The sequence below is a fragment of the Schistocerca americana genome, chromosome X (genome assembly GCF_021461395.2).
Source record: "Schistocerca americana isolate TAMUIC-IGC-003095 chromosome X, iqSchAmer2.1, whole genome shotgun sequence".
NCBI classification, from domain to species: domain Eukaryota; kingdom Metazoa; phylum Arthropoda; class Insecta; order Orthoptera; family Acrididae; genus Schistocerca; species Schistocerca americana.
In genome coordinates this window covers 648003585-648031157 of record NC_060130.1, presented here as the reverse complement: position 1 = coordinate 648031157, position 27573 = coordinate 648003585, and positions in this window count along the sequence as shown.

Sequence of the window (27573 nt, the reverse complement as noted above, 5' to 3'; positions counted from 1 at the left end):
GAGCTGTAATCTGTACTCAAATGATTTCACATAAAATGTGTCCAACGTGATTATGGCCGCACGACAGGAAAGAACAAACTCTTAACGCTGAGTGGCAGTTGGAGCTAGAGGCACTGCAAATTCCATTTCGGAAATCGCTAGGGAATTCAATATTCGGAGGTCTGCGGTGTCGAGAGTGTGCCGAGCATAGCAAATTTCAGCCTTTACCCCTCCCGACGGACAACGCAGTGGCCGACGGCCTCCACTTGGCAACCGAGAGCAGTGGCGTGTACGTAAAGTTGTCGTTGCTAACAGACATGTAATAATACGTGAAATATAAGCAGAAATCTATCTGGGACATATGACGAACGTATCCGTTAGGACAGTGCGATGAAATTTGGTATTAATGTGCTGTGGTAGCAGATTATCGACACAAGTGCGTTTACTAACAGTACGACATCGTCTGCCGCACCTCTCCTGGGCTCGTGACCACGTTGTTCGGACCCTAGAAGACTGTAAAACCATGGCATAGTCATACGAGACCCGATAAAAGCTAACGGTAGGATTGGAGTGTGGCGCAGACCCCACCGAGCCGTGGATCCATGTTGTCAACAAGGCACTGTGCAAGCTAGAAGTGGTTCCATAATGGTGTGGGCTGTGTTTACATGGAATGCACTGGGTCCTCTGGTCCAACTTAACCGATAACTGACCATTTGCAGCCATTCACCAACTTCATGTTTCCAAAAAGGATGGAATTTTTATGGATGACAGTGGTCCTGGTCACCAGGTCACAATTGTTAGCGAGTGCGTCGAAGACCATTGTGGACAGTTCCAGCGGATCATTTGGTCACCCAGACCGCCCTATATGAGTACCGTCGAACATTTACGGAACATAATCGAGAGATCAGTTCGTGCACAAAATCATGCACCGGCAAATCTTTCGCAGCTCTGGACGGCTACAGAGACAGAATGACTCTGTATTTCTGCAGCGGACTTCCAACGACTTCAGTCGCTGCCACATCGAGTTGCTGCACTACGTCGGACAAAAGGAGGCCCTACACAATGATAGGAGGTATCTCATGAGTTTCGTCACTTCCGAGTATGTAGCGCAACATGTTGATTATTTTGTGAAGTGTGTACATGTTAGGGTAACAATGATTTTTGTAGAAACTGTTGCACAAGCTTGTAACAGGAATTTGGTTGTCGCTGCGTATAAGTGTGTGTCTGTGTGCGTATGTCGTGTTTGTTGTGTGTGTGTGTGTGTGTGTGTGTGTGTGTGTGTGTGTGTGTGTGTGTGTGTGAGTGTGTTTTGTGTTTAGCTTCGGAGTTAAAGATTTTGAGGTAGTTCCGCGCACTGCTTTCTACTTTGGAGTTGCCGCCGTGCCGGACCAAGCGAGTCAGAATTTGCCTACGGTCCCAGTGCCATGTGAACTCAACTTGTTTCACTGAGTAAGCTGCGTATGAGTGTCCCATAGAGATGATTGCAAGTAAAGCTCAATTTTTCCAAAAGGTAGGGTGTCATTAGCTCTTTTCAGTACATGATCCCGTGGTCATAATCTACACGTGCTACGACCAATGTCGCGGAAATAGCGCAAAACGGTTTGAGCTACAGGAGAAAGGGCTCTTGATAACTGGCTGCCATTGCAATATTTATGGACCTCACGTCCTACTACGCGTCACCATCAACGGAAGTACAATCCTAAATACCACCTACTCGCAGCATTACTTACGGACTTACCGTCTCAAATTCTGCCAAAAGTTAACTTAAGTTACCTAAATGGCACCTCGGACCAAATCCCTGTAGCCTTCCCGTGCTACATACTGGCCACTCAGAATGGCTGTGTGTCGATGGAACTTTTCATTGGATATGTAAAAAAAGAAAAAAAAAGAAAAAAAAACCTTGTTGGTAGGATTTGTTTTTTGCCACATCAAGAGCAGAGTTGCCCTGGTTCCATCTTCCGCACCATTCGACCTGCAGGATCATATTAATGGTGTTGGCATGGGTAATGGATGACTTAGTTTTGAAGAGTTGAAGTGAAATAGTAAAAAAAATCATGACTCAAAGACTCAGTGACTGAGGGGCATGAACGTGGAATGTTGTAAATGCTTTAAATATGAAGATGAAAACGAAGAGTACTGGCATGAAACATCTATGATAGTGTTCGAACCGTAAGTTTGTGTTTTATTTGGGAATATGCGAAGTGCAAAGATGTAAGTGTATCAGCATCTCTGATTGAACCAGAAATTCAGTGAGCAGAATTCTTCCAAGACGGAAAGAAATGCAACGACACGGGCCCGAACGGGGGCCTGGTGCCATAATCCAGGCGCTAGATGGCATTACGCCATCACGGCGTCTCCGCGAACACGTCCCGTACCGTGGGACAATGTCCGGCGTTAGAGACCTTTTGGGCGTTTACCGAGTCTCGTATGTGACACCTGCAGTAACGTCCCCTGCTCTCTCATGCATTTGCAGCGCCCTTCACTTGCTTACATCAGTGAATGCCAGAATGGGGAATATGGACCTTCTGAACATTTAATTCTGTAGGCTGCGCGGTACAACCACTTACATAGCAATACACCAGGAATTACCACAAAGATACTACGAGGAACACTCGGAGATGCAGACAAATAGGGACTATGAAATAAACACACACATCACGTCTTCGAATTTGAACCCACTATCTCTAAAGAAATGAGACCATTTCGACATCGAGTTAGACGATAGCGTGACGAATGGATTAATTCAAACATAGACTCCAGCACAACGAATTCCTCTGAAGCTATCACCAACGACGAAACAAAAGAATAGTTACCATGTACATAACACATACATGACACTGATGATGAAATAGGAACACACAAACAAATTAGAATAGAAACATGTTAATCTACTGAGCAGGCTAATTAGTGGTCGGTTATTGTACCAGGTGCCACGTAAAACATGTAATTATACTGCCTTAACACGTAACACAAGTAATATAGCAGATAAAGTCGAGACAAAATAAACGACACTAAATAAAGAAATAGCGACATACAGGTAAAGTAGAATAGAAACTTCTCAGCAGATTATGTAGGAGAGATCATGGCTGGTCACTGTACCACGTGCAACGTTGAACCTGTAACTAGATTACATTAACAGAGAAAAACTGTCTCACATGTACACTAGGTAATCGACACACTTAGATATTAGAACAGTTATGAGAGAGATAGATCGACTCGTGTCTTTCGAGACGTGATAGTTCACGATTTGAGCTAAGGGAGCAAGGGCTGATGATGAATGGCTGCCACTGCAATATTTATGGACCTGCAGTCCTACTACGTGTCACCATCAACGGAAGCATAATCCCGAATACCGCCTACTCGTGTAATAAGCTAATAACTGGATGCACTCCTCAGGGGCGACTGGCTCGAGGACGCATTCGGATAGCACGTCCTTGAGTAGCCTCAGTTAGGAGACAACTCTTTTTAACACTAATCTTTCCCACCTTCTTTTTCTTTCCCTTCTTAAAAATTAAAGTTTTATGTTTTTCCATTTCGGAATTTCGTATGTCATAATTTTAAGAAGTAATCACTGTTGTATTTAATACAAAAAAAGGAAAATGATTTCCACCCAGCCCACCTCCACGTGGCGCTGCATTGGAAACGGTGCCCGTGGTCTCAGCACTGTAGTCAGATTTCAATGTGCGGGCAGGGGCTGTGGGTATCGGCTAATTGTAATAAGTGGAGCACTACGGTCGCGCAAAATTTACCAGTGGTGGCCTCTAGTTGCGTAAATGTAGCCTTCAAAAAATAAATGCAGCCTAGCCGTTACACCAGGCTGATGATGGGTACAGCTAGGCATCGAATCGGTGTCCGCTATGTGTAAGGCTTCCGCCAACGAGGCTCCTGACGTTTCTCTACCATCTCGACGGGACAGCCAGCCTGGCGGTCCAGCCGCAGCTTAGATAGGCCGAGGGTCGAACTAAGGCCCTCGTAGCCCCAAGCCATTTCGGACGGCCACTGCCAGCCGCACTTCTCCAGCCACCGGTGTGAGGCTGGCCCTGGACAAAGCCGCGGACTGCAGATGGATTGCAGATGGACTGGCTGCTTCACTCGCAGTTACGACAGCTTATGCGCCGCCGCCTGACAACGCACTGCGGAGCCACTTGGAATATGCAGCTGGAGAGCCAAGTGGGCGAGAAGCGCTGACACCGGCGCGTCTACATCATTCTGTCCCAGTTGAAAGCTCATCACTTGCCACACGCCGCCCGCCTCCCTGGGTGCGTCTAATAAGAAAGTCAATAATTTGTATCAACGTCAAGACTGCAGAGTTAAATCCTGGGTTGCCTATCACTTCCTTTCAAAGGTTTGTTTGTGTCGAAAGGAATACAATGGTGTCCCAGGAGGAATAGTCAATGTTCAAGGATACAACAAGTACGATCATTAGAAGCAAATGGTATAGCAAACACGGGCGGTGAAATGCGTACTTTAAAAAGCTATGAACACTTTTTCATCTTCGGTACTGCGAAACAAATATGTTTTACTCAAGCTCTTTGCCTCCCATGTTTTGCGAGAACGTAATATGGATCACAACTAAAACAATTGTCTTGTAAACATGGGCTCTAAAATGCATACCTTAAGATCTGTGAGCACTTGTTCACTAGAAGAGATGTGTTTCACAGTAGCTAAGATGAACAGCTGCTCATAGCTCTTAACGTATGCACTTCAGAGCACTTTAGTGGACGTTCTCTTCTTGTTTTAGTCCATTTTACCACTTGTCGAAACATGGAAAGTAAAGAACTTACAGTAGAAGAGATTTGTTTCGCAATATCGAAAATGTAGTAGTTCCTATAGCCCTTAAGGCATGCATTTACGAGCCCAAGTTTAAGATACTTACACGCTTCGGATGATAGTTCCTGTATTATCCCTTGATGCTGATCATTCCTCCTGCGACGTCCTGCATAGTGAAAAAAAAAAACGAATTACGTTCACTGGAGTCAATGAGATAAAATCTTTGAGATGCAACACCACGAAATAAAAAACAGTGAAAACCATTTACATGTGCAAGACCTGCAGAGTAATATACCGCGCTCTGCCAACGTGAATGTACACCCATATAACTTTTGACAGTGTCCTTGAGGCATGGGGCTGATAGAGATACTTTTTCGGTCCCATTCTACTACAGCATGTTTATTAATGTGAAGCATATCGATGGTATGCAGTAAAAACCCCGTAACTCCATCTCTATGTGAAAACCTAGCCATTCCAATAGCGAGTAACTCCACTATCAAAGATAAATTTCAAAATGCATGGTTTTCTCTAATCTGTCAATAACTAGGCTCCTACTATACAGTTAAACATGTAGCAACATTACCTGTATCATTTCATATACGGTGTAGGACGTCGTTTTTGCTACTCCTGTAAATTTGAAGGAAATGTAATTATTAGGTTTTCATTGCCTACCATAGATATGTCCCCTAAAGACGACGGTGGAATGTTACGGACCGAGGGTAGCAGGGCAGAACTGAAATCAGAGTGAAATAAAATGAACCAGGGCGGAATTAAGTGTAAAATCAACATCGACGATAGTACCACAGGCGGACACTAGAAATTCGTCGAAGTTCTACCTTGGCAGCTCCCGTAAGCCGAACTGCCTGTGTCAATGATTAGTAGACTGACAGCTAGGGGGCAATGGTGTCTCAACGTAGACAAGTGTAATGTGCTGCGAATACATAGAAAGAAAGATCCCTTATCATTTAGCACCAATATAGCAGGTCAGCAACTGGAATTCCATAAATTATCTGGGAGTACGCATTAGGAGTGATTTAAAATGGAATGATCATTTAAAGTTGATCGTCGGTAAAGCAGATGCCAGACTGAGATTCATTGGAAGAATCCTAAGGAAATGAATCCGAAAACAAAGGAAGTAGGTTACAGTACGTTTGTTCGCCCACTGCTTGAATACTGCTCAGCAGTGTGGGATCCGTACCAGATAGGGTTGATAGAAGAGATAGAGAAGATCCAACGGAGAGCAGCGCGCTTCGTTACAGGATCATTTAGTAATCGCGAAAGCGTTACGGAGATGATAGATAAACACCAGTGGAAGACTCTGCAGGAGAGACGCTCAGTTGTTCGGTACGGGCTTTTGTTGAAGTTTCAAGAACATACCTTCATCGAGGAGTCAAGCGGTATATTGCTACCACCTACATATATCTCGCGAAGAGACCATGATGATAAAATCAGAGAGATTAGAGCTCACACAGAGGCATACCAACAATCATTCTTTCCACGAACAATACGAGAATGGAACAAAAGGGAGAACCGATAGAGGTACTCAAGGTACCCTCTGCCACACACCGTCAGGTGGCTTGCGGAGTATGGATGTAGATGTAGATGTAGAAGTTGTACCGAACAAGCAAGCTATCGCCACATAGGGAAGCGACCGAGTGCCAAAGTCTGCAAGTAAAGCGTAATGACGTCATGGAAGCCGAAAGATACCGTCATACTAGTGAAGAAGCATAGAGTCCTAAGGAAGGCTAGTTACAATGCTACAGTAAGTATTCAGGTGCTGAACCAGTGGAGGCTGTTGAGGTCGAGCGTCGACACGCCTAGCTGTCTTCGATCGTCTACGGAATCATGAGTCCGGCTGGAAGAACGCTGCTGCTTCAGCTGCGCAGCCAACTTCTGAGGCAAGACTGATGTGGCGCGGAATGAAAACGCGCACTCCAATGTACTTCCAGAAAAAATATATATCTTGAAAGAAAATCTTAAAACGTGCATTGCATTTTCACACGAATACATTAAAGAGTCGCTTACATTGCTGTAATTAATAACAAAAAAGAGATTTTTTTAGTTTAACAATGAGACCAATTTGGCAAGTGATGTCTTGCTGACGGGACCCGCAGTACCAGGAATATAGGAAATATGTTTCTTAGCCATGTAGATTTCATCATGTTGACAAATTAGTATCATTAAATGCAACACCCAAAGCTGCATCAGATACGCACACAGTATTCTACGACCCCCAGATGAACCAGATACAAGAGTAGACCATTAAAATGTAGACAGAAAAAGATGCAATATATGAGAAGTTTAAACTTGTTATGGCAAAGGAATAGGATAGGCAGATGATTTTCTACGATGTATATAGCAATACACACAGCAACCCACCCATGTCCGACATATCTATAACCAGAAAAGACATATACAATAGTACCCAGACACCAAATCACTCGACCCTACGCAGTGCCACTGAATACAATCAATTACCAAACTGAATAGCCAAAAAACGGATAGGTAGAAAAGTAATTATAACTAAAGAAGCATAAGGTAAGACACAATCATTTCATGGTACCAGGAGTGGTGAATAAAATACGCTATTGAAGAAACAGTAAACAAATACCGAGTGTCACAGGAGAAATAGTAAATATTCATGTATAAGACAGAAACCATCATTGGAAGCGAAAAAGTCAGTAAACATGAGGTCTAATAACAACTATGAGTACTTCTTCATCTTCGATACTGTAAAACAAATACCTTCTAGTGCAAGCTTTTCTTTGTTTTGGATGGAGGTAGTGTGGATCAAACAAGAAAAACATTGTCTAGTAAACATTGGCTCTAGAGTGCATATCTTATGAGCTATGAGCACTTGTTGAGTACGAGAAATGAGTTTCGTAGCACCGAAAACGAAGAAACGCTCATAGTTCTTAAAGTATGCCCTTTAGAGTCCATGTTTACTTAGCGCCTTTGCTTCTGACGATACATCCGATCATTCCTCCTGGGAAGGCAGTAGACCACTCTATTCGCACCACCAACAGAACAGGCTCTGCTAATGGTATACTACGCCTTCCACATCGCTGGCAGTGGGTTCTACGCAACGCCGGTGACCACTTTGAAGGGCATTAACAGGTACAAACAGGTAACTCTTTAGTATCGGTTGTGAATAAATAGTTTCCACTATTTAAGATCCAACCCTCGTACTTAAAACTCATACACATCCAATCGATGCTGGAACAGAGCTTATGATCTCTACTGCAACACGCAGAGATGAAGAATGTCTGAGTTCATCAATGTTATACTAAAATTCACAAAGATTTTCATGATCATTTTTCGAGTTTTAATGTTGTAACAGCAACACACTTGCAGAACAAATCGGGCGTTTATGACAGCCCATTTCGTTTCAGGTCAGAATGATTCTCAAGTGTGGTAACTTGAGCGTTTTATTTGGAAAAGTGTAGATTCAGCAGATAAAGAAAAACTCCAGGGCTCTGAGGACTAGTGGCTCTGCTCCTTTCTCATTAATGTGACAGCAAAAACAGTTACTAGTATTGGTATTTTTTAATGAAAGAGCTTAGAAAACTGCAGAATGTGGAAGTTACTACTTTCTCATTAATAAGACAATAAAAGTAATAATTAGTATTGGTAATATTCTGTAAAAGAAGTCAGAGAATTGCAGAATGTGCGGGCATTAAATCAATCGAATCTATCAGATTCAGCTTACTTTCCATTAGGAAAGTGGATGCAGTCTGCGACTGTGATATGATTTATAAATTATAGAGCGCCGCAATCAGTCGTCCTTTTTTTGCAGGTTTTATTTGGCAAATCCAGATTTCGGCTACTGCTTAGCCATTATCAGTGCACTATTTTCTAGTCTCGATGTATGTCAGTTCCCCGTTGTTCGGGTGTCAGTCACAGTTCTTTGAATACTAGTAGTATTCAAAGAACTCTGACTGACGTCTGAGCAACAGGGAACTGATATGCATAGAGACTAGAAAATAGTGCATTGATAATGGCTAAGCACTAGCCGAAATCTGGATTTGCCAAATAAAACCTGCAAAAATGGACGACTGATTGCTGCGCTCTATAATTTATAATTCGTAACAGATTGTTGCCGAGATGTAAAATTAAAATATATATTCATGTTACAAATACCTGAACTCATTAAGACGAAATACAAGTAATTTAAACGAACAGGTCAATAAGAATAATATTTATACTTTTCATCGGTACCAGAAAGTGTAGAAACTATAAACGTTACAGTGAAAAATCACAATATTTGCAATGTTGTACAGAAAACAGTAAAGAAATTGTATATACGAATACTGAATGTACAAATGTTTTAGAGGATTCTCAGAAATGTATCAACAAAATTAACGTTACATGACAACAAAATTGAGTGAGTGAGTAAGTGTGAGGGAGGGAAGGAAGGATAGAAAGTTTTAGAGAAGCTTGGAGGATATAAAGTTTATTTGCTCATAGCTGCAAAGAAATGGTAAACGCTTTCCATTATGCATTCCTTAGGGTCTGCAGAGTAGTACTCGTAGATATATTGTAAAGACATTTTATGTATATTACACTAGGAAACATTAGCTCGTAACTAAATAACATAAGCAAAAAACTTACCTCAAACAATGCAGTAGCACTAAAAACAGACAAACAAAATAGTTTAGTCCTAATGTATAACAACAACTACAAAAAAAAGGAAAAAGGTTTCTTCAAAGGAAAAAACCAAAATTAACTGTTATCTCACCAACAAATATACCAAAATTGTGAGACACTTTTAAGTGAGCCTGTAGAAAGAAAGTACGCAGTAATGAACCCACAAACACCTAAATTTTACGGACAACCACAAATCCACAAAACCCAAACCCCAGTTCACCCGATAGTGAACTGTATAAATAGCCCAGCCTATATAATTAATCATCTGCTTGCACAATATTACACATACCAGAAATAATCACAAGATATCACTGAACTACTAAGACTAACATTGTACGAAAATTGCCTCAAGTTCAGTAATGAAATATATATTATCAACATAATGGACAGCCATTGATGCAGCATAGCTGGCAAAATAGCTAACATATTTCTCAACAACTTACAACAAAAATTCTTCAGCACTAATAACACACGCAATAAGAAAATTAAATGCTATTTCCGATGTGAGTAGCCAAGATGCAAAAGCTGGTAAATGCATTTTGTCGGTTTTGAGTTGAGCGCAGAATCGTATAAACTCTTTCACCGCCGACACGATGCAATAGGTATCAGGGTGCAGAACCCGCTGTAAACTGTTGAAATTCGCTGTAGAAAATCGTGTTCGATTGCAAAAGCAGCTATCAGCATTCTCTTCGGGTGCAAAGCCCGCTAAATGTCCAACTGTTGCCAAGTTCGCAGAGCTCAGTAGACATGGCCGGCGTCGTGCCATGTCAGAATGGAAGGACATCAGACTTACCAATCTAGACATTCAAAGCCACCTTTCAGTTTCTTACGATTCGATGGGATATTCTTCTTGTTCAAATTTAGGCTGGCTGCCATTGTAGCGAACTAGTACGCAACAATGAAGCTCGCGCTGCTGATGTGTTGTCGAAATATAGGCCTGTAAGCACAGTTCAGCTGATCAGTAGGACGTTTTTTGGGGTATTTGGGTGAGTGTTTTTAAGAAAGTAAGTGATTTTGTGGAAGGTTTAAATGCTGCAAACGATGGTACAAACGAAATGAGAGTAACTGAAACAGCAGGAATTCTGCAAGAAGTCGAAGCCATCGTTGTCGTTAGAAATGACCAGAACGAGGCCAAGGGCGACGGTCCGTCCCGGATAAGGGAGAGGCGTCCTGATCAGTGGAAAAGAAATGTTTCCAAAACAGAAAGGTAATAGCATGAAAAGTATTGATAAAACAATATTATGCAATAAGTACTGTGTTGACACTAGTTGTTATGACATACGTGGAAGGATGAATAAAAGTTACTGATACCTTGCATATCCAGATTCTGAAAGTAAAAGAAATCGTAGTCACGAAAAGCAAAAACAAGAAAATTTGTCTACTTCGTGGACAGCACTTCTACAACTTTGGTGCTGGAGACAAGAAGAGCATCCTAAACAGCGAAAAAAATTTCAGCAAAGGAAACGGCCCAACACCAATCACAGCTGGTGCAAAACTTTTGGAAGCCAAACTTGAAGACGTCAGAAAACTTTTGGAGCTCCATTTTGGTGAAGAATGGGGATCAATGACAAACTTAAATTCTACGCCAAGGTGTTAGACGAGCAGGAGGGCACTATTAGAGTCGCTCTGGCTGCTGCCGGAAGCGATATCACTGAACTACTAAGACTAACATTATACGAAAATTGCCTCAAGTTCAGTAATGAAATATATATAATGGACAGCCATTGATGCAGCATTGATGGGCAGTGTTGAGGTCGATGTCACATTAAAATCAATTTTCAGCTGATTTCATTTACTAGGAATTTTTGATTTAGCAAAGATGCAACTTTCCACCAGTTTTATTATTTTCTAAAATTTTGTCGATGTTCTACTAACATGCAATTTGAAGCTTATTTTATTTTCTACAACAATATGTTTGATGTGAAAGACGTGATGGTGTATTTAAAAAAAAAATGATGTTGAGCATTAATGTCTGTTCTCTTTTTCACGTTAAGTAAGTCAGTTTTACCTGGTAAAATAATGTCACCTTCGTATTTTTATATGCCAATTTTGTAGAAATTTCAGTCTTTGAAATAAAAGTTTTCTGTTTATATTCGCAATAATTAAATTTCACCTTTTTGTCATTCCTAATATATCACCGAATAGCGATTTTTGCAACCGAATGTTTGTTTTGTAATTGGATGGATAAATTTGCAATACTCACTAGCTGCACAAATCGGATGCAAAAACCGCTAAGTCAATATTTCGCTTAAGATTTTGACATATAAAACATAACCGCAGATTTCCGCCAGTAATACCGCGTAATTAATTACTTTTTTACTTAGTTTTAGAAAAGAAGTGAAGTCTTTAATTGTTTGGATGGAACGAGTTTTTCGCGATTATCTCAGTTTGGCTTATCATGCAGTTAGCGACTTTTGCATCTTATCTACTCATATGTAGATCACACTTCACTACCAATAGACAGTTCGAACAATAGCATAAAGGAGATACATGCAACAGCAAATGAACTTCATCATGACATGAAATTCACAATAGATCACCATCACGACAAAACAGATTACATAAGCTACTATTACAGCAACCAGATATACAGAAAGTACTTGAAAGCCTCAAATACATAGAATAACAGAGCAGTTTTCATCCCAGTATAGTCAGCTACACATTTGAGCAATTAAAAACTCCAAGCATACCAAAATTCATGCTGACATGAAACTAACATGACAGACACTGAAAAAACGGAAAACCACATACATACCACAAACATATATAGGAAATATATGAGACAATCTAAATTCATTATTAAAAAATACTACAGTGAGATCTGCATACCGTACCAAGCACAACATAAAAACACAAATCCATTCCAGTAAAACAAAACCATCAACGCACATGTAACCAGCTGTACATAAAATCAATTGAAATGACTAAAAAAGTCCGTGTAGACATAACAGGACGAAATTTTCTGATCAGATATCGAGGACACACCAGAAACAGCGACACAAGTCCCTCCTCATTTTTCTGCTATTTTGAAACAGAAAACCATAACGTAAACCAGTTCGATCACGCAATGTAAATCCTACATATAATGTCTAAGGGCCCAATAATGACCCTTTTAGAAGAAATGAAAATACAGGCGCACACACACGCTTACGAAAATACCCAGGCAAAATCCCAAACTATCAGACTGAACTTAATCATAAAAAATTTATTGATAATCTCGTCGACAGTTTAGAGGACAGTAAAATATAACATGATAAGCAACGACTACCCACACAAGCTTATACAAAGGAATAATACCCATCACCAACTCCCTAAATGAAAAAGGTAAATATGTAGCCATACAACATCGTTGTCTTCTGTCAAATGAATTTGTTACATTTATAGATAACGAAAATAAACTTAACATCTAACTGGAGAGCTCTTGAATAAAGCTTCAAAAAGTAGCAACGTCCTGATATAACAAACGGAAAATGTCTTTACTTTCCATTTTGCCAAGCACTGCAAACTATTGCTGGGGACAATAAGGAATAAAATTTTATCGCCACTGAAATACGGACACAGCAAAGTCCCGAGGAGAGCAGTTGTAGCCGTTCAGGATCACTCAACGGCAAGGAGACTAACTGTCGTTGGTAGCTGGCAGTTAGTGGTGGTGAATGCACGGAATATTTTAAACCATTTGTAGCGCTGGAATTCTGTCCGACGTGACACACACTGTAATTTCACTTCAAGGTCGATGTCATCACAGTGAAGATGCGGACTGGATGAGGGCAGGAAGTCACGTCGTATATGGCCCTGGTTAATCACCCCGAAGCTCAAAAGCACCCAGGGTAATCTCAAATCAGTACCTACAGTTGAAACGCTCTGGTCCTCCCTAAATCAAGTGTCACAGGTAGTGTAGAACATGGAACTCGGTTAAGGATAACGTGTTTATGTAATGCCCAATTGAAACACACACTCAGAGCAATTTAGCAGCAGTAAAATATTTCGTAGAACCATGGTATTGAAAAGGATGTAATAATTTTAATATCATGGCCACTTCCTTACTCGATCTCTTAATACAGAGGTCACTGAATGTAAAGATAGAATAAGATAGCTGGACAAATAGTGCTGATTGATCTTATCGTATACGTATGTGTGAAGTTTCAGTATGCTCGCCATCCAGGAAGTTGGAGTTAAACATATTTGGGCACGTATGCAAGGTGTCACAGAGTGAGCGCTGAGTGATAATTCGTTAGCGCATAGACTATAGAAGGCACTGAATTACACCACAAGTTCACTGATAACCAGTGTATCCCAACAGATACCGAAGATGCGATGCAACAGAGCAAATTACAGATTCTAGGACGAATGACACAAGTTTTGGCTTAATTAATAACACTGCAAAACATTCTAAGTTATCTGGATTAAGGTAGTTCACTAACACAGTGTCCATTTAACAGGTTGCCATTCAGCCTATATCTCCCTCATGACCGTGTGTGTGTGTGTGTGTGTGTGTGTGTGTGTGTGTGTGTGTGTGTGTGTGCGTGGGTGAGTGTGCGCTCGTTTGTTGAAATATATCCTTTTAAATTAAAAACAGCACGTCTATGACAGAAGAAATTTTACATTATTACCATTTTCTATAGAAATTTAATTTAGAAATTTTTGTTTTATATTAACTCTTGATGTAGTTGCTCGAAGTTCTACACTGTTTTCATTTTCTATAGAAATTTAATTTCTTTAGAAATTTTTGTTTTCCAGTAACTCTTGGTGCAGTTGTTCATTTAGTTAAGATTACATAAACTCTGAAAGGAGTTTTAGTTTCCTTGTCAAGTGGTACTGACTAAACAGAAATTATGGTCTCTTAATCCTGAGAGAAGTGATAATTATGGTCATTGAACCCATGAAACATAAGAAAAATCAGCGGAGAACAGCGAGGTGGCGTAGGGGTAATTATAAAGTGTTGAAATTGAACATTCACAGTAAACCATTAGATTAGTGTGTGAGTAGTTGATGTTTAACACTTGGAATAAGGCCTTAAAAGTTTTAATCTAAGTGGCCGAGGAAATGTAATGGATTATAAGTCCATCAACTACTTTTCTGCCGGCCGTTGTGGCCGAGCGGTTCTATGCGCTTCAGTTCGGAACCGCGCTGGTGCTACGGTCACAGGTTCGAATCCTGCCTCGGGCATGGATGTGTGTGATGTCCTTAGGTTAGTTAGGTTTAAGTAGTTCTAAGTCTAGGGGACTGATGACCTCAGATGTTAAGTCCCTTAGTGTTTAGAGCCATTTGAACCAATTTTGAACTTCTGTTCAAAGAAACAAGGACCTCATACTTAAAACCCACACACACATGCTCGATATGGGAACGGAATGTATCAGCTCTGCTTTAAGATGAGTGACGAGAATGTTTAAACTCATCAGTGATATAAATTGAAAGTCACCAAGAATTTCAAGGTAATCTTGGGGTTTTTAACATTGCCCAGCAGCTACGTCTTCAGAATAAATAAGGTATTTATTAACTACCGAGTGTGTTTTCCAGGGAACTTTACGACGCAGTGTCCTCAAAACCCTCAGCACGCTTAGAAACAACATCTTAGATTCCGTATAATTTATGCTAATCACCTAGTTGCCAAAGAGTACTACTCAAACAAAACAAAAAAAGAAAAAGCTGATTTAGAAGTAGTCAAATTCACCCAAAACCCATACGAAAACTTACGTTCGTGCCTAAAAGCTTGTGAGTTCCGATACTTAGAAACATTGTTAAATATGTACAGGGTGTCCCATTTATCTTGACCACCCTAAATAGCTGTTTGTCTAGATGCAAATTACAAAATTTTTCAAGCAAATGTTCTTTAGCAGTCAGGGGGACATCAGTCAGCATGATTGCCTTCGTCGTAGCTCTGTCTCTTACAAAGATATGAACAGCGGTATGACTTTTTTAAATGGCACCCTGCGTTTTTTATTCGGTAATTCATTTCCTCTTCTACAGATCTATTCAAAAATGTATCAGTCTACCATTGACTGAAACACAACGTTATTAATTACATAACACAACACTGACGCTGACGCTCCCAGCGCTTAGTGCAGGTACTCGGGGTAATGGAACACATCCACGTGCTGACGTTGACAGAGGACAAATGTAAACATAAGTAGAATGCACACCCGTCATTCCGTCAACCATCGTCAGTTGAAGACTTATATGAATAGAATGTACACCAACGAAGAGAAGGCAGAAATGCTACTCATTTGTGGGGAATGTAAGTTAGCAGAACAGTAACTGCAATACTGATTTCTTACGTACGGGTACATTTAGAAGTGTAGTTTGGTCCTTTTAAATACTACTGTGTAGAGTAGGCATACAGTAAAGGCTGTCCTTCCTACAAACTGCATCGACATAACGTTTCTTTTATTGTTGTTGTTGAAAGGAGGCGATATGCTATGCAGGCAGCGGTACTGTACAGAGAGCGATATCCTGACAAGAACCCACCTTCCCGATAGATGTTTTCTCGTCTTGTTGCGACGCTTCAAGAAACGCAATCGTCGTAGCACTCGCACAGGTGAAGCTGCCGAAGTTACTGTTCTCGCTTTCGTTGCTATGAATCCACATGTGAGCACATGACAGCTTGAACAGGAGAGTGGCATTCCTAAAACCAGTGTACATCGTATTCTTACACATCACCGGTTCCATCCTTACCATGTACACCTACATCAAGAATTGCATGGGAATGATTTCCAGAATCGTGTACAGTTCTGTCAGTGGGCACAGTAGCAAATCCTCGACAACCCGAACTTTTTCTCCAGTGTTCTATTTACCGAAGAATGTTCCTTCTCAAACGAAGGACAGTTAAATACAAGGAACATGCATTATTGGCATAGACAGATGGAACATTAGCGTCACTGGAGAGTGAACGCCTGGTGTGGGATGCTTGGTACTACAATTATTGGCCTTTATTTCATCAATGGTAGTGTAAAGGGCACAGCGCATGCCAACTTCCTCCTCTCTGGATGACGTGCCGCTATGAAACAGAACGTTTATGTGGTATCAACACTATGGATGTCCAGCACATAATGCCTTGCGTGTACGTCGTGTTCTGAACCGAAGGTATCCTGCCAGATGGATTGGTCGAGGAGTAACAGTTACTTGGCCTGCTACGTCTCCTGATTTAAATCCTCTGGACTTTCTTCTTTTGGGATGCATGAAAGACGCTGTCTATCGCGATATTCCAACATCTCCAGAGGACATGCAGGAAAGTATCGTGATTGCTTGTAATTCTCTTTAGCAGGCAACACTGGGAGCAGTAGATAATTCTTTCATTCAACGTGTGCACCAGTGAATCGTTGTCCAGGTTCACCACTTTGAGCACCTTTGAATGTTCTACTACCGGGAAATGGTACAGGAGAGTCAAAGTCAGTTTTGTGATATGTTTTTACTTGTTTTTCGTTTGTTTTCTGACAACTCTAGCAAGTGGACGAGTTTGTGATTTCGGGTTCAAAGTCAGTGTTGTGTTACGTAATTAATAACGTTGTGTTTCAGTGAATGGTACACTGTGATACATTTTTGTTCATATATTTGTAAAAAAACAAAGCTACAGCGAAGGTAATCATGCTGATTGATGTCCCCCTGACGGAAAAAGAACATTTTCTTGAAAAAGTTTGTAATTTGCATCTGGACAAACAGTTATTTAGGGTGGTCAAGATAAATGGGACAGCCTGTATACGACTCCATCTCCAAGGAAAGAACGTGGCATTCTGACAAAAACATTGAAACAAATTGTAGACACTCAAAAAAAAAAAAATTTCACGCTACAAATCACAATCTAAAGAATTATTTTCCTTAACTTTCGAACTACCTCCACATAAACCATCGTGTTGTTGCAGATGAAGAGCTATCCAAACAGTCAACGAAAGTCCTGTAACGTGCAGTGTTCAGTGGCTTGTGGAGTACGTACGTAGATGTAGATGTTGATGATGTAAAGCCTGATCGCCTAGTAATTACGGTCCAAGATTGCATTACACGAAATAATCGTTTGGATTTAATTTTCTCTCGCAGCTGGTATCAGAAACGATCTTGAACTTATATATTTCAGCAAAGTAATGACGCACTGAAGATTGCACAAAAGTGTTCAGGTAAATATGCGGAGCCCAAGCACCTAAGATTCTCAGTTGGACTTGGACTCTCTGCTGCCTGATAATTGTATTAGCAGACGAATGAAAGAGCGTCTGAAAACTGAACATAGGATGAGATTGTCAAATGCAAACAGAATATTAAAAATATCTTTTTTTTAACTACAGCACAAACTACGGAGTTCGTCTTGTAAAATGCAGCTGTAGGTACAACCAGGTATCTTGTTTTCTGTTTTCCATTATTCGCTGTTGTAGTCATTGAACACGACAAATCACAATGTCGGCTGTGGTTTCACTTTTCCCAAGTTCGTTAGATCCATCAGCCGCACACGCAAAGCTGCAACCTGCAACTCGTATACTAATTAGTTGACAGTTGTATCCACTCGACCAGGCGACTGCAGTCAGTTTGCGTTACATATTCTCAGCCTGTGGACAGAAAACTTGCTTATCGGAACTTGAACAGCAGCTCGCACTTTGGGTGATGATGTAAGTTTGAATGGCCCTGGAGTACATGGGTATTTGGAGCTGGAAATTAACAGCGTAGTGGAGATTACATGTAGCTTAGATAGGATACCTTCGTCGAATAAATCAAATTTTAAGAAGCATATCAGGTTTGTCCTAAGTGACTGAGGAACCTAAATGCTTTCCATTTACATGCGCATTAATAAAACAATATCTAGCTTTGGTCAAAAACATAAGTATTTATAAGATAATTTCTTCTGTTTCTGTAGATCTTTAAAAAGGCATGACAGAAAAATCGGTTCGTTCCTTAGATGTGTTGTCTTAATGATGTAGCATCCGTCCATCACGTAACATTTGCTAATGGAATTCTGTATTTATGTACATGATAGGATTGTTATGAGGAACACCACAGACGCTGGACATTATGCCTTTGGAGAATGAAAATTTTTTGGCTTGAAAGTCAAGTAACCGCTGAATATTTGAAAGGTTTCAGTATATTTCAGTTTCACTGTCTTCTGTTACACACAGTGTTTCAAAATTAAGTACAGGATTTAGAACCCAGATGTTAACTAAATGAACATGAGATAGGTGACACTCAACTTTTTATTATGGCAGTAGACGTCTAGGTGCATTCATTCCATTATAAACTATTTACTAATTTAGCTGTGGTTTCACTACCGGCAAGCACTGCAATAGGTGGTGTTAAATAAACTATAAAATTTGTAACGGAACAGCTAAAATTATCGAAACTCTGATCGTTGCAAAGTGATAAATGATTCGTGTCCTAGAACACTGACTTGATCATAGAATGGCAATTATACCTACGAGTTCTTCATCACTGTTAATGGGGCTGTGATACAAATGAACATACATGTGTTCGCAGCGAAAAAGTCAGATAGGGATGAATAATGTAAGGGACTACAGCTACATAGTGACAGAAAACCGATCATCAAAATTGTGGGAAACGTAGCTCAACGATTTTATTGGGCCCTAGGGAACAGAATAGGGCCTGTTTAGCCTATGAAGTATTAAGTTACTACTATTTCACGCAAAAACCATATAACAACCCAGTTACGATTGGAGAAAAAAGTTTCCAGTTATCTGTTCTGTATTTTACCCGTAGAGATGGCGAATGTAGTCACACGCAGCCCACCAAACATTTCTGTAACTAGCATAAAAAGTGCGAGCACTGAAATGTATTCTAAATCATGTATTGTTTTCTAACATTTCGAATACTATTTCTTCCTAATCTGGTATATGTACTGTATATTACGTTGTTGACCATGAGGTCAAGAATTTCCCTCTAATGCGCCCCTGTTAAGAAAACGACACTAATGCGGCAAATGTTCTCCCTTTGGGAGTTGTATTTTGGACAGTGTTTAATGCACAAATAACGTGCTCATTTCATAATACCTGTAACACCAAAGACAAAGAGCGCTGTGGGGCGGCAGGTGGAAATTTTTTATGTTGTTGCCATTCTCAACACAGGCTCTCTAACTACAATGTTGGCAACCAGAAAGTCATTAGCAAAAACATGGTGCCTGTAACTAGAGTTCACTGTGCCCACTCTGATGGAGAAATACAGTTATTGATCACTGAAGTTCATTACGCTGAGGATTTAAGATGATGTCTGGGATTCATAGAAAATGCAGTTTACTATAACAATTTTCACCATATTCTGAAAACGATAAAGCGTAAAGTTCCAGACAAAAGTTAATCCAAGCAATGTTTCTATCAGCTCTTGTACTATCAGAGCTGTTCAGAGTCTATTGTGCGGATCTTATTATCCCTAGATAACAAAACTGTTCAATAATAGTTATCGATGTAAATGTTCAAAGATAATGCTCGCCAAAATTTGATGTCAATACTCATCAAACGCCACGCTAATAACGACAGAAAGTCTGTCCTGCGGCAACACGTGAAAATACGACATACGCAAACTGAGAACAAATCACTGAGGTCATTCCACAATTTCCAAAAATGGTTCAAATGGCTCTGAGCACTATGGGACTCAACTGGTGTGGTCATAAGTCCCCTAGAACTTAGAACTACTTAAACCTAACTAACCTAAGGACATCACACACATCCATGCCCGAGGCAGGATTCGAACCTGCGACCGTAGCGGTCGTGCGGTTCCAGACTGTAGCGCCTTTAAGCGCGCGGCCACTCCGGTCGGCCCACAATTTACACTTCACCCCAATGCGAACTCATTGTTACGTGCATACCGAGTTACGTAATACGGCGTCCAAGGCTGTTCCTAGTAACTGCACCGACGCGATGGGGCTTCCGACACGGATTGCGCGCTGGTACAAATCTAGAAGAGAACTGTAGCCTGCTTCTAGCTCGCAGCGCTCTTATTCACATAGCCGCGGTGCGGACTGCCGAAAGCGCAGCCGACTGAATTTGCCTTCCTGACTAGCTGCTGGGGCTAGTAGAGCACCACTTCAAGTTGCTAAATAATTAATTGCTTCATTCGCTGAAGGCCGATGAAGCTCTCAATTTAATTGTGCAATCAGCACAAAGGTAAGTATCTATCACAAAATTATGATGAAGCTAGGTTAAATACTTTTGGCGAGAGAATTATTTTAGTTGTACTGCACACAATAGATGAGCTCTGAACTTGCCCTTTGGATAGACGCTACAGCTATAGGTTTATAGCTAAGTTTTGGAAACTTCTCATATCTTTATTATTATAGCGTATCTCCATTCTACCTAAATCTAAATATTCTAGCTTTATCTAATCACTTACTTAATCTATCTTGCTTCCGTACTTTTAGGACACAAAAACAGAAAATCATGAATTTTAACCAAAAGAAAACTTTGTGAAATCCAGCATGTTGTTTCCATTAAATTACAATGAGAAAGGAATCCGAATATAATGTTTGAAGTTTTTAGCTCTTTCCTGTTGCGTTGATGATTTTTATGTAAACGTCCAAATTCCGAAAACTGTTTAAGTTACTTAACTGAAACTTGACACATTATCATTTTAACATTACTCATGACATGCTATTAACTTTTTAGGTTATTTACTTTATCTTGAAAGTATTGCACAACATTCGTGACATCATAGCTAGTTACTGCGGACTAGGCTGGCACACAATGGAAAGCATATGAATTCTATACGGCGTGAGTGGGCTGGTTCCCTACAGTGTGTCTGCAGCTACATTCTACGTGAAACATCTAATGTTCTACAATTAGAAGATTACAGGATATTAATCAGTCTTATTTGCAAATGCATTACGAAATCTGCTTTACATGATCACACAACATAATAACTCAACATTTCTACAAAGAAATATTGTACAAATGTTTGTGGTTGTCAGTCCAAAGACTTGTGTAATGCAGACCTTCACGCTCATCTATGATATGAAAAATTTCTTTATCTGTCCTACGCATATTCATTTGAATCTACTTACTGGTAATGTATTCAGACTTAGGCCTCCCTCTAGAATATTTAGTCCCCACAGATCAGTCTATTAATACACACATCAAAAAAAGTTTTGCATCACCCCAGTTCCCAGAACTCCTGAAGATAGATGTTGACTGTGAATATTGTATCACATACACAGTCTCTTTGACTGTTCAGTGATGTCACCAAACCCGTCCAAAGGTGTAAACAACCATGCATGGGCAGCGCCTATTAGACAGAGGGGGTTCGACAGGCGATCAGTTCCAGACGTTCCACCAGGAAGGAGGTACACGGCTTGTGTTGTCTGTAGTCCAAACATGCCTAGATGGTCAATAACGAGGTTCTATCATGTCTGCATTGTTACTTTGTGCCAGGAAGGGTTCTCAACAAGGGAGGTGTCCAGGTGTCTCGGAGTGAACAGCCGGCAGGAGTGGCCGAGCGGTTCTAGGCGCTACAGTCTGGCTCCGCGCGACCGCTACGGTCGCAGTTTCGAATCCTGCCTCGGGCACGGATGTGTGTGATGTCCTTAGGTTAGTTCTAAGTTCTAGGGGACTGATGATTTCAAAAGTTAAGTCCCATAGTGCTCAGAGCCATTTGAACCATTTCGGAGTGAACCAAAGCGATGTTGTTCGGACATGGAGGAGATACAGGGAGACAGGAACTGTTGAAGATATGCCTTTTTCAGGCCGCCCAAGGACTGCTAGTGCAGTGGATGACTGCTATCTATGGATTATGGCTTAGAGGAACCCTGACAGCAACGCCACCATGTTGAATAATGCTTTTCGTGCAGCTACAGGACGTCGTTTTACGACTCAAACTGTGTGCAGTAGGCCTTATGATGCGCAACTTCACTCCCGAAGTCCATGGCGAGGTCCATCTTTGCAACCACGACACCATGCTGCGCGGTACAGATGGGGGGCATCACGTTCTCTTCACCGATGAGTGTCACATATGACTTCAACCAGACAATCGTTGGAGACATGTTTGGAGGCAACCCGGTCAGGCTGAACGCCTTAGACACACCGTCCAGCGAGTGCAGCAAGGTGGAGGTTCCTTGCTATTTTAGGGTGGCAATATATGGGGCCGACGTACTCCGCTGGTGACAATGGAAGGTGCCGTAACGGCTGTACGATATGTGAATGTCATCCTCCGACCGACACTGCAACCATATCAGCAGCATATTGGCGAGGCATTAGTCTTCATGGACGAAAATTCGCACCTCTATCGTGCGCATATTGTGAATGAATTCCTTCAGGGTAACGACATCGTTCGACAAGAGAGGCCAGCGTGTTCTCCAGACATGAACCCTATCGAACATGTCTGGGATAGATTGAAAATGGTTCTTCATGGACGACGTGACCCACCAACACCTCTGAGGGATCTACGCCGAATCACCGTGGAGGAGTGGGACAATCTGGACCAACAGCGCCTTGATGAACTTTTGGATAACATGCTACGACGAATACAAGCATGCGTCAATGCAAGAGGACGTGCTACTGGGTATTAGAAGTACCAGTGTGTGCAGCAGTCTGGACGACCACCTCTGAAGGTCTCGCTGTATGGAGGTACAACATGTAATGTTTGCTTTTCATGAGCAATAAAAAGGGCGGAAATGATGTTTATGGTGATATCTGTTCCAATTTCTGTACAGGTTCCAGAACTCTCTTAACTGAGGTGATGCAAAACTTTTTTTGATGTGTGTAATTAACTTAAACCTATCTCTCGCTTTAATCAAATTGTGTTATAATACTATTTTATACCCATTTAGATTCAGAATCTACAGAATATTTACTTGCTCTGCCCATAAAATCTTTAGCATTCTTATGTAACATCAAATTTCAAAAGCATCTGTTTACTTATTGTCAGCACAATTCATCGCCAAGATTTCGCATTAATATAAGGCTACCCTACAGTCTCACACTGTCAGAGAAGAGTTCCGAATTTTAAGTTGGTTCCAGACATAGTGTTGCTCGAGTATATATAAGACATCATTGAACCTCACCTCAACCTCCTCAAAAGCACTATCCTGGGCGGCCACAGCTATCTCATCAGCGTAGATGGAGTTCACTGCGTCATTCGGTAGTGTATGATGGCAAGCATAGGCGTCCGCAAGGATAGCCAATTGCGCAATTGCAGCTTCCTGGAATCTGGGGAGTAGCTTTTTATTATCTCGAAGTTCTAGCAGTCATTGTCTGCGACTCCACTAAACTGCAAATTTAACACTGCACGCCGCGATGAGAAATACTACGCGTTTAGCGATCACAGTAGGCCACATGGCCCGGGTTTTCTGCGTTTCCACTCTAGTCATAGAGGGATTATGCCGATTCCTTACAGCATCAGAAGTATCGACACCGATGTGCAGTCAAAATGAATACGAACCTTTACAGACCAATGCCAAAATACAGTGAGGTAACAAAAATCACGGGATTCCGATATGCACACATACACATGGCGGTAGTGTATCGCTCACAAGGTATTAAATGGCTGTGCAGTGGCGAAGCTGTCTTTTGTACTCAGGTGGTTCATGTGAAAAGGCTTCCGAAGCGATTATGGCAGCAAGACGGGAACCTACAACAGACTTTGAACTCAGAATAGTAGTTGCAAGTACACACATGGGGCAGTCAGTTTCGGAAATCGTTAGGGAATTTAGTGTTCCGAGCTCCATATTGTTAAGACTGTGTCGACAATATAACATTTCAGGCATTACCTCTCGCCACGGGCATCGCAGTGGCCTATGGCCTTCACTTAACAACCGAGAGCAGCGGCGTTTGCGTAGAGTTGTCAGTGGCAACAGACAAGCAAAACTGCCTGAAATAACAGCAGAAATCCATGTGGGACAGCTACCAATGTATCCGTTAAGACAGCGAGAAGAAATGTGGCATGAATGGGCTATGGCAGCAGACGACAGACATGAGTGGCTTTGTTAACAGCACGACATCACCTGTAGCTCCTCTCCTCGGCTAGTGACCATGTTGGTAGGACCCTAGGCAACTGCAAGACCGTGGCCTGGTCAGATGTCAGATGAGTACCAGTTTCGGATGGTAAGAACTGATAATAGGATTTGAGTGTGCTGCAGACCCCACGAACTCATGGACCCAAGATGACAACAAGGCGCTGTGCAAGCTCGTGGTTGCTCCATAATGGTGTCGGCTGTGTTTACGTGGAATGGACAGGTTCCTCTGGGCTATCTGTACCGATCTTTGACTGGAATTGGTTATTTTCGGCTATTTGGAGATCATTTTCTGGCATTCATGGACTTCACGTAACCCAAACAACAATGGGATTTTTATGGATGACAATGCACCATGTCACCGGGCCACAGTTGTTTGCGACTGGTTTGAAGAACATTCAGGATAATTCGAGCTAATGATTTAGCCAACCAGACCTCCCCCATATGAACCCCATCGTAGATTTATGGGACATAATCGAGAGGTCAGTTCGTGCACAAAATACCGCACCGGCAACACCGTCGCAGTTATGAACGGCTTTTATATTTTGCAAGCTTTTAATCAATAATGTTGGTAATTTTAGATGAAGGCTCTTTGGTTATTTCTTTTTGGGCACTTAAATTAATGGAATAAACATGTGTACTACAATTCTTTGTTTCATTGTATTCCAGGTTAGTTCTATAGGATTCAAATCGCAGTTGTATGGTGAGAGCCTCTGAGAAATTTATTCCTTACGCTTGATAAATGCATCTGGTTTAATAACGAGGTTTGGGTTATTATCACACACAATTTGCAAAAGGTTCATATCTTGTTAGTTTTACAAGTTGCTGTACAGGAGGCTTCATTCATCTTATCAGAATGTAACGGTGCATTATCAAGAACAACAATACCACCATTTCTAATAAGTATCCCCGTTCATATAATCGGGATGATTTTGGATTCTGGATTCTGCTCCTCTAGCGTGGACAACAGTAGCTCTTTGGGCAGCACTGTCACGATACGCATAACTTCTTCCGCCTGGCACCATTTTTTCATGCTGCTGTGCAGACGTATGGGCTCAGGTTTCATCCGTCTGTACCACTGGTTTATTTGGCCCTTTTTCATTATTTCTAATTTTTTTCAAGTAAGATGCCCGCCTTGAAAAAATTTCGGAACGTGCTATTAGGATGGTACTCTTATTTTTACATTTTTTAAAATGGAATTTCACTTTCCGAAATTTTTCCTGTCCCCTCTGAAAACGTATCTTAGTTTTTTGAAAGATCCGCAGTTTTCATAAATTTAGGATTTCCTCCTCGTGCTCATAATACTTACCGAAATCGGTACTCATAGCTACATCCGGTTTCTTCCGCCTTTCAAAGCCTTTCAAAATTTATTTTCTAGTGTTTCTGACATCCTTGCCATTTTTTCCGCCCCCAAGAGGTATGCTCTTTCTTCTTCTTGGCAAAATTGCCCAACTTTGAATATAAACACCTTTCTTCCACCTGAATGTGTCCACTTTCCTGATATCTGGCTCTGTTTACCTCTCTGGGGTATTTGTGATCAGGGATAAAACAACACTGCACTACTGACGATGTTTCAAGAGGACACACTAAACTACTGCCGTTATATCCTGCCTAGTTTCCAAGGATCGCTAGACAATAATTCAAGCAAATTATATTAAATAGCTTTATTGCGAAATCAATCAATGAAAATACTTAACACTGAGAAATACATAGATGTGTCGCAAGCAAAGATCGACGTGTAAAATACCTGCTTCTCGGATCGCTAGACAATAATTCAAGCAAATCATATTAAATAGCTTTATTGCGAAATCAATCAATGAAAATACTTAACACTGAGAAATACATAGATGTGTCGCAAGCAAAGATCGACGTGTAATATAATAAATGTCCTTCAGTATACCGATTCCAATAGAAGCGAAGTAATAGAGTGGATGTTTCCATCCAGGTCGCTAGTCCTGACGCTTCTGTAGGACTGGGGTGCGACCAGTCGGGAGCGGCGCTTACGTGCTCTTTGCCTAGAGGCCGCTGCCGTCGCGTTCTCGTCCTAGACGGGGGCCGGTCAGCGTTCTGCTGGCTGATGTTTTCTTCACAGATCTCTCTGCTCTAACGTTCCCGACTGGTGTGCTGGAGCTTGACTTCACGCTGAAACAACTACTACATGCTCAACTGATCTCAAAGCATAGGTATTGCGATACGTTTTCCACAGTCACCTCTATACTTGTTCATTGTAACGTCAAAGCGAGTTTCCCGTAGGGGCAACGGGAGGACAAGTACAACAATATCATGGTTGAGTAATACGTGGGATCAGAGTTGCGCTCTACCAGAACTGCGGTCTGGCAGTAAATGGTAGGGTTACCGGGAGTACTGATAGCACGTAAATACAACCGCACATCGTTCACTGTTAGGCCAATCTGTATTTTATATCCGTACTAATTATAAATTGCAGTTGATAAGTAATTAAATTTAATTGAAGCCATAACTTCAGCGATTTCATGCTACCAAAGCAATTAATATTGAAGCAAGTACAAATCACAAGCACAAAAATAAAAATCCTATGTAATTCCTGCTGCCATTTTTTACTCAGTAGAACGTTCTTCATCAGGACCAAACGTAATAATTTCCTCTTATTGTTTATAGGTTTTAACGTTATTTATGAATAACAGAATCTTTTTATATAAGCTTGAGGAAGTACTGAAGCAAAGTTATATATATATATTTTTGTTTATCGTTTTTTTCAATTTTATCTGTCTTCAGGAAATTGTGTTTTCCAGCTCTGTACTTTAAATCTGTATTGTTCTTCTTATTACTTTTACTACAATCTTCACTCCGTTTCGCGTTACAGATCAACAAGGTTCCAATAAAACCTGGATGAAACATTTCAGTTTTGCTTTGAATACTGTTTATTTTTAAGTAACGGAGTAAAACTGTGTAGAACAAAAATGCTCCGTAAGTTAAGCGGCCTTTATATATCTTCAGTTACGTTCTACTTGGATCACCGCTTCACGTTTCTGGGTGAATCTAGTAAGACACTGATCACATACAGAAAGGAACGGGTGGAAATGAGGTAACGCTTCACAGGTATGCAACACATCTAACGTACAGGTTACGCGATTACGATCTTAGCTGACCAAAGCTATTAGGAAAACTTCTGTAGGCTACGCTTACGCAACTGTAGCCTACGGTGGCTTTACATCTCCACAGGCTAATCATGCATCCACAGTTCCCATAATGCCCCATCCCCTTGATGCACAACG